Source organism: Hemiscyllium ocellatum, chromosome 21, assembly GCF_020745735.1.
Source record: "Hemiscyllium ocellatum isolate sHemOce1 chromosome 21, sHemOce1.pat.X.cur, whole genome shotgun sequence".
In the NCBI taxonomy this organism is placed as follows: domain Eukaryota; kingdom Metazoa; phylum Chordata; class Chondrichthyes; order Orectolobiformes; family Hemiscylliidae; genus Hemiscyllium; species Hemiscyllium ocellatum.
In genome coordinates this window covers 13,734,195-13,747,283 of record NC_083421.1, presented here as the reverse complement: position 1 = coordinate 13,747,283, position 13,089 = coordinate 13,734,195, and the positions used below count along the sequence as shown (strand labels likewise).

Below are 13,089 nucleotides of genomic sequence, written 5' to 3'. Positions count from 1 at the left end.
TATGGGGACTTGTCCACCTTAATGCCTGTTAGAATACCCAACACTGCCTCCCTCCTTATGCCAACTTGACCTAGGGTAATCAAACATCTATCCTGAACCTCAACATCTGTCAGGTCCCTCTTCTTGGTAAATACTGATGTGAAGTACTCCACGAATCTCACCCATTTTCTCTGACTCCATGCATAACTTTCATCCTACGTCCCTGAATACGCCAATCCTTTCTCTAGTTACCCTCTTGCTCCTTATATATGAATAAAAGGCTTTGTGATTTTCCTTAACCATGTCTGCTAAAGATATCTCATAACCCTTTTTAGCCCTTTTAATTCCTCATTTCGGATTGGTCCGACATTCCCGATATTCTTTGAAAGCTTGTCTGTATTCAGTTGCTTAGACCTTATGTATGCTTCCATCTTCCTCTTAGCTAGTCTCACCATTTTACCTGTGATCCATGGTTCCCTAATCTTGCCATTTCTATCCCTCATTTTCACAGGAACATATCTCTGCTGCACTCTAATCAACCTCTCTTTAAAAGCTTCCCACATATCAAATATGGATTTACCTTCAAACAGTTGCTCCTAATCTACATTCTCCAGCCAAACTTTGGTATATGTGGCCTTCTCCCAATTTAGCAATCTTTCATTAGCAACTCACTTGTCTTTGTCCATGAATATTCTAAAACTTACGGAACTGTGATCACTATTCCTGAACTAATCCCCTACTGAAACTTCAACCACCTGGCCAGGTCCGTTCCCCAACACCAGATCCAGTATGGCCCCTTCCCAAGTTGGACTATTTACATACTGCTCTAGAACACTCTCCCGGATGCTGCTTACAAATTCTGCTCCAACTGGACCTATAACACTCAGTGAATTCCAATCAATATTGGGAAAATTAAAATCTCATATCACTACCACCCAGTTGCTTCTACATCTTTCCATAATCTTTACATATCTATCCCACACTCGCTGTTGGGAGGTCTCTAATAGAGCACCAACATTGTTACCGCATCCTTCCGATTTCTAAGCTCTGTCCATATTGCCTCACTGCTCTTTTAAGTCCTTCTGCACAACAGCATGCTACAATCTTTCACTATTTAAATAATATTCTGACCTACTATTTTTACTTTCAACGTGGCAACCTCACATTTACCAACATTGTGTTCCATCTGCCAGACCCTTGCCCACTCATTTAACCTATCTAAATCTCTCTGCAGACTCTCTACATCCTTTGCAGTTTGTCTTTCCACTCAATTTAGCATCAGCAGCAAATTTGGATACATTACACTCAGTCTCCTCTTCCAAATCATTTACATATATCATGACCAGTTGCAGGCCCAAATCCAACCCCTGTGGCACCCCGCTCACCATTGATCTACAATAAGGGACACACTCATTTATCGTATCTCTCTGCTTTCTATTGGTTAACCAACCCTCTATCCATGCTAGTACAATCCCTGCAATCCTATACATTCTTATCTTATGAAATGGTTTTTTGTATGGCACCTCATTAAAAGCCTTCTGGAAATCCAACTATACAACATACCCTTGTTACAAAGCTGATCCTTTTCTCAAAGCTGTTCCTTTTTCTCAAAGTTTCTATAAATTTCATTTTTTTTTCGAGGGGCCGTAAAATGTACCAGGCTCTGAATTGGCTGAGTTGGTGCAGAGGTGAATGGGGTTTATTGGGACCCTTTTTGTTTACCCTTAAATAGATGATACCTCAGGCCAAAGATTTTCGTGTTTTAGAAATACTTGTGTAATGAAAGGGGACTGGCAGTCAGAGCAGCTGAGATTTTTTTGATTCATTTGCAGCAGGGAATGTCTGAAACAGGCTGCTGACTTTTCTGTCTCTCCTTGCAAACTGTAAGTTGCCTGTGCGATGTTTTACTGTTTGTGCTACCTGAGAAAATGACAACCACCTGATAAAAGACCAGTGCTTCCAAATAAACCTGTTGGACTATACCCTAGTGTTGTGTGATGTTTAGCTTTGTCTACCCCAGTCCAGCATGGTTGATGTTCATATCTATAGCAAATAAGGGACGGGGTTGGAGGATCGAATCGAAGCTTTTTTTTCCGAATGAATCAGAATGAACGGAAAAAAAGCAAATTACTGCGGATGCTGGAATCTGAAACCAAAAGAGAAAATACTGGAAAATCTCAGCAGGTCTGGCAGCATCTGTAATGAGAGAAAAGAGCTGACGTTTCGAGTCTAACTGACCCTTTGTCAAGACTCGCAACGTCAGCTCTTTTCTCTCTTGACAGATGCTACCAGACTTGCTGAGATTTTCTCTTTTGGTTTCAAAATGAATGGAAGGCGGGGAATATGACCAACCAATTAGTGGCTGAGTGATGGATGGCATGTCCAACCAACCAGGGTGAAGGTGGGACGGCTGCCTGACCAACCAATCAGAATGAGCGATAGGCAGGGTTAATCGCCAACCAATCAGGGAACTCCAGAAAGGGCCTGGGCCTGGGAGTGGAGCATGCGCCAAACAGGTAAATATTGTTTCTTCGACTCTCGGGAGGATGATTTTCTTTTCACGCTTTTTGTAGCGCATTGAATGGGAAGCATTTTCCAGATCGTCCATTCCGAGCGTATATCACAAAAGATATAGCAGAGTCACCCCTGTCACAGTGAACTGTGAAAGCTGTTGGGTCTGCTGGAAAAGATTTCCGAGATCGGTTTCACTGGAAAAGCTTGCAAGAGATTTGAAATCATGTGTGGAGCAGCCCTGGAGGATGTGTCCAGGCTTGGGCCCGACACCTGAGGAAGGAGCGACTGTGGACGTTCTTGGGGGATTTGCCCCATTGATTCCTAGCTTATATTATGAGTAGAAGCTGCAGAAATCAGTCTTCGATTCATTATGGTCTGGAAAAGAGGTAATTTGGCCTATCAGCTTTCCGTGCAGTATGTTTCATTCCCGTACTCCTTCCCCAAAGCTCTGTAAGTTTATTTCACAGGCTGGTCTAATTTTCCAATTTAATCATTGACTTTCTTAGTTTCCACCCATAAGCAGAGACGACTGTGTAATACCACTGATTTTTTTTGGTGGGGAGAAGAAAAAGTTGATTACGCCCGTGTTTCTTGCCTGTCTTGTAACTGGTTGGGTGTACGGTAATACACTACCAAATCTTTTACAATTTACATAGAGGCTTGAAAGCAAGGCAACAAATGATATAAAATATGCTATGGTGAAGCCATAAGGATTTAAGGACAAGTATAGGTAGGATTAATGAACGGGCAAAATACATTTAAGATGGAATATAATGTGGGAAAATGTAAAGTCATTCACTTTGGTAGGAAGAATAACTAAGAGCAGGGTATTACTTAAATGGAGAATGACTGTAAAATTCTGATATACAGAGGGGTTTGAATCATGAGTCACAAAGTGTTAGTATGCAGTTAAATGATTTGGAGGTACTGGAGTTGAACTGGTGTGTACAAGGTTAAAAATCACAACACCAGGTTACAATCCAATAGGTTTGTGTGCAAGTACCAGATGCTCCTTCATCAGGTGGTTGTGGATTAGTAGATTGGAGAGACACGGAATTTACTGCTAAAGTTTAGTATGATGTAATTGAAATGATATATTGAGAAAGACCTGGATTGTTTAAGTCCCTTGACTAGATTAGATTCCCTGCAGTATGGAAAGAGGCTCAACAGATCCACACTGATCCTCTGAGTAGCCTACCTAAACCTATTCCCTTATCCTATATTTACTCCCGACTAATGCATATGACACTGTGGACAATTTAGCATAGCCGATTCACGTAACTTGTACATCTTTGGATTGTGGGAGGAAACTGGAGCACCTGGAGGAAACCCACGCAGACACGGGGAGAATATGCAAATTCCACACACCTGAGGAGGACTGGTGCTGTGAGGCAGCAGTGTTAACCACTGAGCCACAGTGCCACCCAACATGTCTCATATTTTAGGGTGAACATGTTGGTTTCAGTTCTTTCATATCTAAATTCCAGGACTTTTAAAAAGTTACATTATCAAGTGAACTTTAGCTATAGGTGTCATGTAGGCCCAGATAATGCATTGAAGGTGTGAGGTGCCCTGTGTGAGACTTTCTGTTCCCCAATGTTCAGGCTGATTCTAATCTAAAGAAAGGAATTTACAGAATCTTGCACAGATTCATGAAGCTTTTTGAGAAAAATAAAATGTAATTCTGCAAGTACAAATTCATCCCACATACTTGGGTGGGTGTGTGCACGTGGAGCGGGGGGGGTGACGGTGTTATGAGTTTTTGTGAGAGAGAGTGTGAGTGTAAAAGGGTTTAAGTCTGGCAGAGGGTGTGTGCATGAGAGTGTATGTGTGAGGGTCTGTAGGAGTGTGTGTGTAGTGCAGTGGGGTCACCTGCAGTGCGGACAACCCATGGGTACTGAACTTGGCTATCAGCCTCTGCTTGGTCACTTTGCATTGTTGCCTGTCCTGAAGTATGCCTTGGATGGCATGGTATTTCAGTGGTTAGCACTGTTGCCTCAGTGCAGGGACCCAGGTTCGATTCCAGTCTGTTTGGAGTTTGCGCATTCTCTCCGTACCTGCATGGGTTTTTGCTGGGTGCTCCGGTTTTCTCCCGCAGTCCAAAGATATGCAAGTCAGGTGAATTTGCCATGCTAAATTGCCCATTGTGTTAGGTGCATTAGTCAGAGGGAAGTGAGTCTGGGTGGGCCATTCTTCAGAGGGCCGGTGTGGACTTGTTGGACTGAAGGGCATGTTTCCACACTGTAGGGAATCTAATCTAATCTTAGAGGATGGTCACCCAAAGGTTGAAAGTTCCGGATCACTGAAGTGTTCTCCAACTAGGAGAGAACATTGCTGTCTGTTGACTGTTGCGTGGTGTCCATTCATTCGTTGCCATAGCCTCTGGTTGGTCTTGCCAACACACTATGTTTCAAGGCATCACACACGGGCCCGCGTGCACAGCCCCACGCTACCACCACCAGGCCCCACACACATTTCCTCCCCAACACATGGCCCTCTCTCCCCACACTCACGCAGCCCCATGCCACTCCCACACACACAGTGCTTCCAAATAAACCTGTTGGACTATAACTTGGTGTTGTATGATTTTTAACCTCATGCAGATACAGCATGTAATCAAGAAAGCTAATGGACTGCTATCCTTTTTATGACAGAAATTAAACATAAATGTAAGGATGAGTCAAAAAGTGTGGCACTGGAAAAGCACAGCAGATCAGGCAGTGTCTGAGTAGCAGAAGAATCGATGTGTTGGATAAAAGCCCTTCAAGAATGTGGAGGGGGAATGGGGATGAGAGACAGAGGGGTGCGTCTGGGGGGGGAAGGTAGCTCGGAAGGCGATAGGTAGATGCAGGTGGGTGGTAATTGAGTTAGGTTGGTGGGAAGGGTTGAGTGGGTAGGTGGAAAGGAAGATGGACAGGTAAAACAGGTTAAGATGGCAGTGCCAAGTTGGAGGTTTGGATCTGGGATGATGTGGGGGGAGGTTAGTTTTGGAAACCAGCAAAGCCTATGTTGATGCTGTGTGGTTGATGGTCCCAAGGCGGAAGATGAGATATCCTTCCTCCAGGTGTCAGGTGGATTGGATTTAGTGGTGGAGGTGGCCCGGGACTTGCATGTCCTTGGGGGAGTTGAAATGGTTGGCCACAGAGTAGGGGGGATGTAAGGATGCTCAATTTCATTTCTACAAGAAACTGATGAGATTGCACCTTTTCATACTGTGTGCAATTTTCACCGTCATCACCATCAACATTTTTCAGGAAATGCGTAAATTTATTGGAGATGATTGAGAGATGATTTTCTGAATTGACCTCCCTTAAATCAGTTCATTGCCTAAGAGGCCAGGTTGTGCAGACAATAAGGTCAGCAGGTCAGTCTGCATCCAAGGAACAGGAAATTTGATGTTTCGGGCACAAGCCCTTCATCAGGAAAAAGGGCTTGTGCCCAAAATGTCGAATTTCCTGTTCCTTGGATGCTGCCAGACCTGCTGCGCTTTTCCAGCAACACATTTTCAGCTCTGATCTCCAGCATCTGCAGACCTCATTCTCCCCCCAGACAATAAGGTCAAGCAGGTGGGTAGAATTGCTCCTTTGTCAAAAAAAAAGACATTAAGGTCAGCAAGAATATGGGCTCTGAAGTACAATCTGCATGGGTTGAGCTTGAAAATATCACTGGGCAGAAAACAACAGTACGACTGTGCACAGAACCCAAGTTGCAGTAGCAATATTGGGAAAGATATTGGAATGGAATTCAGTGATGTGAATAATAAGGACATAGCTGTAATTATGGGAACTTTTTAATCTGCATAAAAATCAGGCAAATCAAATCGGTAGCAATATGATAGAAGAGGAATTCATAGAGTGGATATAGAAGTCGTTTTATGAATCAGTGCATTGAATCTGTTTTGGGTCCACTGCTGTTTTATAAATAACCTGGATGAGGGCGCAGAAGGATGGCTTAGTAAATTTGCGGATGGCACTAAAGTCGGTGGAGTTGTGGATTGTGCCGAAGGATCTTGTAGGTTACAGAAACCTAGATAAGCTAAAGAGCTGGACTGCGGGGTGGCAAATGGAGTTTAATGTGGAAAAGTGAGGTGATTCACTTTGGAAGGAATAACAGGAATGCAGAGTACTGGGCTAATGGTAAGACTCTTGGTAGTTTAGATGAACAAAGAGATCTCTGTGTCCATGTACATAGATCCCTGAAAGTTGCCACCCAGGTTGATAGGGTTGTTATGAAGGCATACAGTGTGTTAGCTTTTATTAGTAGAGGGGTTGAGTTTTGGAGCCTCGAGGTCATGCTCCAGTCGTACATAACTCTGGTGTGGCTCATTTGGAGTATTGCATACAATTCTGGTCACCACATTATAGGAAGGATGTGGAAGCTTTGGAAAGGGTTCAGATGTGATTTACTAGGCTTATACCTGCTATGGAGGGAGGGTCTTACGAGGAAAGGCTGAGGGACTGGTGGCTGTTTTTGTTAGAGAGAAGAAGGTTGAGTAAATTGAGATGTATAAAACCCTCTGCTTATCTTATAAGGTGGACAGTGAGAGCCTTTTTCCTCTGGCTAGCATGAGGGGGCATAGCTTTAAATTGAGGGGTGATAAATATAGGACAGATGTAGTTTCTTTACTCAGAGTAGTAGGGGCATGGAGCACACTGCCTGCAACAGTAGTAGACTCAGCAGCTCTAAGGGCATTTAAATGGTCATTGGATAGACACATGGATGAAAATGGAGTAGTGGGGATTAGATGGGCTTCAGATTAGTTTCACAGGTCGGCGCAACATTGAGGGTTGAAGGGCCTGTGCTGCGCTGTAATGTTCTATGTTCTATTGAGAAAGCAACTGAGTATTGGGTAATGAGAAAAGAATAATTGACATCTAATTGAGAATGGGCCTTGGAACAAAAGTGACCACAACAGGATAAAGTTTTCATTTGATGGACAGTAATGTCATTCCTTCTGAGACTAGGGTCTTGTAAGTAAATAAATTTGAGGAAATTAAAATGGTGTGAGGCATGAGCTTGCTGCGATAAATTGTGCATCAGTACTTAAATGGGAGATAGGTAATGGCAAATGTTGAAAGGGTGCAAGCTTCTAAAGTTATTCATCCCAGTTTGGAATAAAAACCATAGGGGATGTATCGTCAGGCTATGGCAAATGAGTGAAATTATGGTATGGTCAGCATTAAATCTAAATTGGCAAAATAAAGTAACAGACCTGAGGGTTTAGAACAGTTTAGACTTCAGCAAAGGTAGAAAAAGGGATTAGAGTCATAGAGGAAATGAATCCTTTAGTCCAACTCATCAGTGTCGACCAGATATCCTAAATTAATCTGGTCCTATTTGTCAGCATTTGACTCATATTCCTCTAAACCCTTCCTGTTCATATATCCATCCAGATGCCTCTGGCAGCTTATTCCATACATGCACTACCTTCTGTGTGAAAATGTTGCCCTAGAGGCCCCTTTCTAAATCTTTCCCCTTTTACCTTAAACCTATGCTTTCTACTTGAAGGTTTCCCCAGCCTATTCAGCTTCTCTCTGTCGCTCAAATCCTCCAACACAAGTAAAATACTTATAAATATTTTCTGAACCCTTTCAAATTTCAAATCTTTCCTATAGCAGGGAGACTAGACTTGAATGCAATATCCCAAAAGTTGCCCAGCCAATGTCCTGAAAAGCCACAATATGACCTCTCAGCTCCTTGTGCTCAATGTACTAACCAATAAAGGCAAGCATACCAAATGCCGCCTTCACTGTCCAGTCTAATTTTTTTTAGATTTTTAGATTCGATTACCTACAGTGTGGAAACAGGCCCTGTAGCCGAACATGACCACACCGACCCTCAGAAGAGCAACCCGCCCAGACCCATTCCCTTTTTTACCTCTGACTAATCCACCTAACACTATGGGCAATTTAGCATGGCCAATTCACTTAACCTGCACATCTTTGGACTGTAGGAGGAAACTGGAGCACCCATAGGAAACCCACGCAGACACTGGGTGAATGTGCAAACTCAACACAGACAGTTGCCCGAGGTTGGAATTGAACCTGGGTCCCTGGTGCTGTGAGGCAGCACTGCTAACCACTGAGCCACCCACTTGTGACACCACTTTCAAGGAACTGTGAACCTGCACGCCAATTCTGTGTAGCAATGCTCCTGCAGACCTTAGTATTAAGTGTATAATTCCTGCTCTGATTTGCTTTTCCACAATGCAGCACCTCACATTTATCTAACATAGAACATTGCAGCCGACGATGTTGCGCCGACCTGTCATACCAATCTGAAGCCCATCTAACCTATACTATTCCATGTGCGTCCATATGCTTGTCCAATGACAACTTAAATGTATTTAAAGTTGGTGAGTCTACTACCGATGCGGGCAAAGCATTCCATACCCTTACTACTCTCTGAGTAAAGAAACTACCTCTGATATCTATCACCCCTCAATTTAAAGCTATGCCCCCTTGTGCTCGCGGTCACCATTCTTGGAAAAAGGCTCTCCCTGTCCATCCTATCTAACCCTCTGATTATCTTGTGTCTCTGTTAAGTCACCTTTCAATCTTCTTCCTTCTCACGAAAACAGCCTCCATACCAGGCAACATCCTAGTAAATCTCCTTTGCACCCTTTCCAAAGCTTCCACAATCATCTTATAATACGGTGACCAGAACTGCACTCCATACTCCAAGTGCAGCTGCACTAGAGTTTTGTACAGCTGTAGCAACCTCATGGTTCCAGAACTCAATCCCTCTATTAATAAAAGCTAAAACACTGTATGCCTTAACAACCCTGTCAACTTGGGTGGCAACTTTCAAGGATCTGGGTACCTGGACACCGAGATCTCTCTGCTCATCTACACTACCCAGAATCTAACCATTAGCCCAATATTTTGCATTCCGAGTAATCCGACCAAAGTGAATCACCTCACACTTGTCCACATTAAACTCCATTTGCCACCTCTCAGCCTAGCTCTGTAGCTTATCTATGTCTCTCTGTACCTTCTACATCCTTCGTCACTCCACCGACCTTAGTGTCATCTGAAAACTTACTAACCCACCCTTCTACGCCCTCATCCAGGTTGTTTATAAAAAATGACAAACAGCAGTGGACACAACACCGACCCTTGCGGTACACCACTGGTAACTGGACTCCAGGATGAGCATTTCCCAACAATCACCACCCTCCTTTAAGCATCACAATCCTTTCAGCAAGCCAATTACTGATCCAAACTGCTTTGTCTCCCACAATTCCATTCCTCCGCATTTTGTACAATAACCTACTGTGGGGAACCTTATCGAACGCCTTACTGAAATCCATATACACCACATCAACCAGTTTACTGTCATCAAAGTAAGGTTTGTGTGGTACATACAACCTACACTTTACAAAACCGTGCTAACTGTCCCTAATCAAAGGATTTATAATTATCTAGAAAAGAATACTATCTCAACCTTTCCCAACACTTAACCAACAACTGAAGTTAAGCTCACTGGTCTATAATTACCAGGATTGTCTCTACTTCCCTTCTTGAACAGGGGAACCACACTTGCTATCCTCCAGTCTTCTGGCGCTATTCCTGTAGACAATGACGATTTAAAGATCAATGCCAAAGGCGCGGCAATCTCCTCCGTGGCTTCCCAAATGATCCTAGGATAAATCCCATCTGTCCCAGGGGATTTATCTATTTTCACACTCTGCAGGATTTCTAATATCTCCTTCTTGTGAACCTCAATCACACCTAGTCAAGAAGCCTCTATCTCAGTAATCTCCTCGACAACATTGTCGTTTTCTAGAGTGAATACTGTTGAAAAATATTCATTTAGTGCTTCCCCTATCTCCTCTGACTCCGTCCACAACTTCCCACTACTATCCTTGATTGGCCCTAATCTTACTCTTGTCATTCTTTTATTCTTTAATTACCCATAGAAAGCCTTAGGGTTTGCCCTGATCCTATCTGCCAACAACTTCTCATGTCTCCTCCTGGCTCTTCTGAACTCTCTCTTTAGGTCTTTCCTGGCTACCTTGTAACCCTCAAATGCCCTAACTGAGCCTTCGTATCTCATCCTAACATAAGCCGCCTTCTTCCTCTAGACCAGAGATTCCACTTCCTTTGTAAACCACGGCTCCCGCGCTCCACAGCTTCCTCCCTGCCTGACAGGTACATGCTTATCTAGGACACACAGGAACTTTTCCTTGAATAAACTCTACATTTCTAATGTGCCCATCCCCTGCAGTTTCCTTCTCCATCCTATGCTTCCTAAATGTTTGCCTTTCCCTCAGCTGTAACTTTTGCCCAGTGGTATACACCTATCCCTTTCTATCACTAAAGTAAACGTAACAGAATTGTGATTACTATCACCAAAGTGCTCACCTACTTCCAAGTCTAACACCTGACAGGGCTCATTACCCAGTACCAAATCTAATGTGGCTTCGCCCCTTGTTGGTCTGTCTACATTCTGTCAGGAAGCCCTCCTGAACATACTGGACAAAAACTGACCCATCTGTAATACTCGTACTATCGTGTTCCCAGTCAATATTTGGAAAGTTGAAGTCCCCCATGACAGAATTGTCTCTCTCACTCCTATCGAGAATCATCTTTGTTACCCTTTCCTCTATATCTCTGGAACTATTTGGAGGCCTATAGAAAACTCCCAACAGGGTGACCTCTCCTTTCCTGTTTCTAACCTCAGCCCATACTACCTCAGTTGACGAGTCCCCAAACATCCTCTCTCCACCCTTCAGGTATCCTGCCTGCATTCCTGATGAAGGGCTTTTGCCTGAAATGTCGATTTTACTGCTCCTCGAATGCTGCCAGCACCTCTAATCCAGAATCCCCAATCAGATCTTGCCTTTCCAAATAAGTGTAAATCCTATCTCTCAGGAACCCTTCCAACAACATGCTTATCACTGATCGTCAGGCTCACTGATCTATAGTTTCTTGGCTTTTCTTTACCCCCTTTCTTAAATTGATGAAGCGAGGAAAATGGAATATGATAACAAGTTTGCAGAGATCATACAAACCAATAGTTTTTTTTTTCAAATCATCAATTCTAGGATGTGGGTGTCACTGACTAGGCCAGAATTTATTGCCCATCTCTAATTGTCAGAGGGCAGTTGAGCTAACTGCATTGCTGTGAGTCTGCAGTCACATGTTGATCAGACTGGGTAAGGACAGCATCGGTGAACCAGGTGGATTTTTCCAATGTATTGGCAATGGCTTTAATGGTTATTGTTCATCTCTTGATTACCGATTGATACAATATGTAGTTTAGTTTTGTCTTCACAAAGGAAGAACAAAAATTACATTCCAAAAACATGGAGAATTACAGCGTTTAAGAGGAACGAGGAATTGAAAGAAATTATAGGGAAATGATATTAGGGTAACTAGCGGGATTAAAGGCAAATAAATACCCCGAGCCTGATAACATTTATCTTAATACTTAAGGAAGTGGCACTAGAAATAGCGATCTGTTGGCGGTTATCTTTCAAAATTCTACAGACTCTGAAAGGTTTCCTGTGGATTGGATGGTAACTAACATAGCCCTAGTATTTAAAAAGTGAGGCAGAGAGAAACTAGGGAATTAGTATGGTATTGGTGATGGGAAGAATACTCGATATCACTATAAAAGGGATAATGGAAGACAATTTGGAAGATAGTGGAAAGAGCAGGCAGAGTCAGCATGGATTGACAAAGAGGAAATTGCACTTGATGAAACATGTTGAATTTTCCTGTGGATGTAACTAGTATCAGAAATAAGTTGGGTGAACTTAAGGCGTGGATCGGTACCTGGGACTACGATGTTGTGGCCATCACGGAAACGTGGATAGATGAGGGACAGGAATGGTTGTTGGAGGTTCCTGGTTACAGATGTTTCAGTAAGATTGGGGGGGTGGCATTGTTAATTAGGAATGGTATAATGGCTGCAGAAAGGAAGTTTGAGGGGGATCTGCCTTTGGAGGTAGTATGGGCTGAAGTCAGAAATAGGAAAGGTGCAGTCACCTTGTTGGGTGTTTACTATAGGCCCCCCAATAGCAGCAGAGATGTGGAGAAACAGATTGGGAAACAGATTTTGGAAAGGTGCAGAAGCCACAGGGTCGTAGTCATGGGCGACTTCAACTTCCCAAATATTGATTGGAAGCTCTTTAGATCAAGTAGATTGGACGGGGCGGTGTTTGTGCAGTGTGTCCAGGAAGCTTTTCTAACTCAGTATGTAGATTGTCCAACCAGAGGGGAGGCCATATTGGATTTGGTACTCGGTAATGAACCGGGACAAGTGATGGGCTTGTTAGTGAGTGAACATTTTGGTGATGGTGACCACGATTCTGTGACTTTCACCTTGGTTATGGAGAGAGATAGGTGCGCACAAGAGGGTAGATTTTACAATTGGGGGAAGGGAAATTACGATGCTGTAAGACAGGATTTGAGGAGCATAAGTTGGGAGCATAGGCTGTCAGGGAAGGATGTGGTGGACATGTGGAACTCTTTCAAGGAGCAGATACGACGTGTCCTTGATATGTATGTACCTATCAGGCAGGAAAGAAATGGTCGTGTGAGGGAGCCTTGGTTGACGAGGGAGGTTGAATGTCTAGTAAAGAGGAAG

General features: G+C 43.4%; 1 protein-coding gene across 2 annotated transcripts in view; it reads left to right on the top strand.

Moving 5' to 3' along the window:
- The first annotated feature begins 2,447 nt into the window (after positions 1-2,447).
- The window catches only part of LOC132825993 (zinc finger protein 239-like), a 31,011-nt gene continuing 20,369 nt past the window's right edge, over positions 2,448-13,089 (top strand). The window contains exon 1 of one of the 2 annotated variants that reach the window (XM_060841692.1): positions 2,448-2,495. The gene's annotated coding sequence lies outside the window, so the exon portion shown is untranslated. Of the gene's footprint in view, positions 2,496-2,524; positions 2,880-13,089 lie in introns of those variants that run through there. The other variant, XM_060841693.1, reaches the window with a different exon arrangement.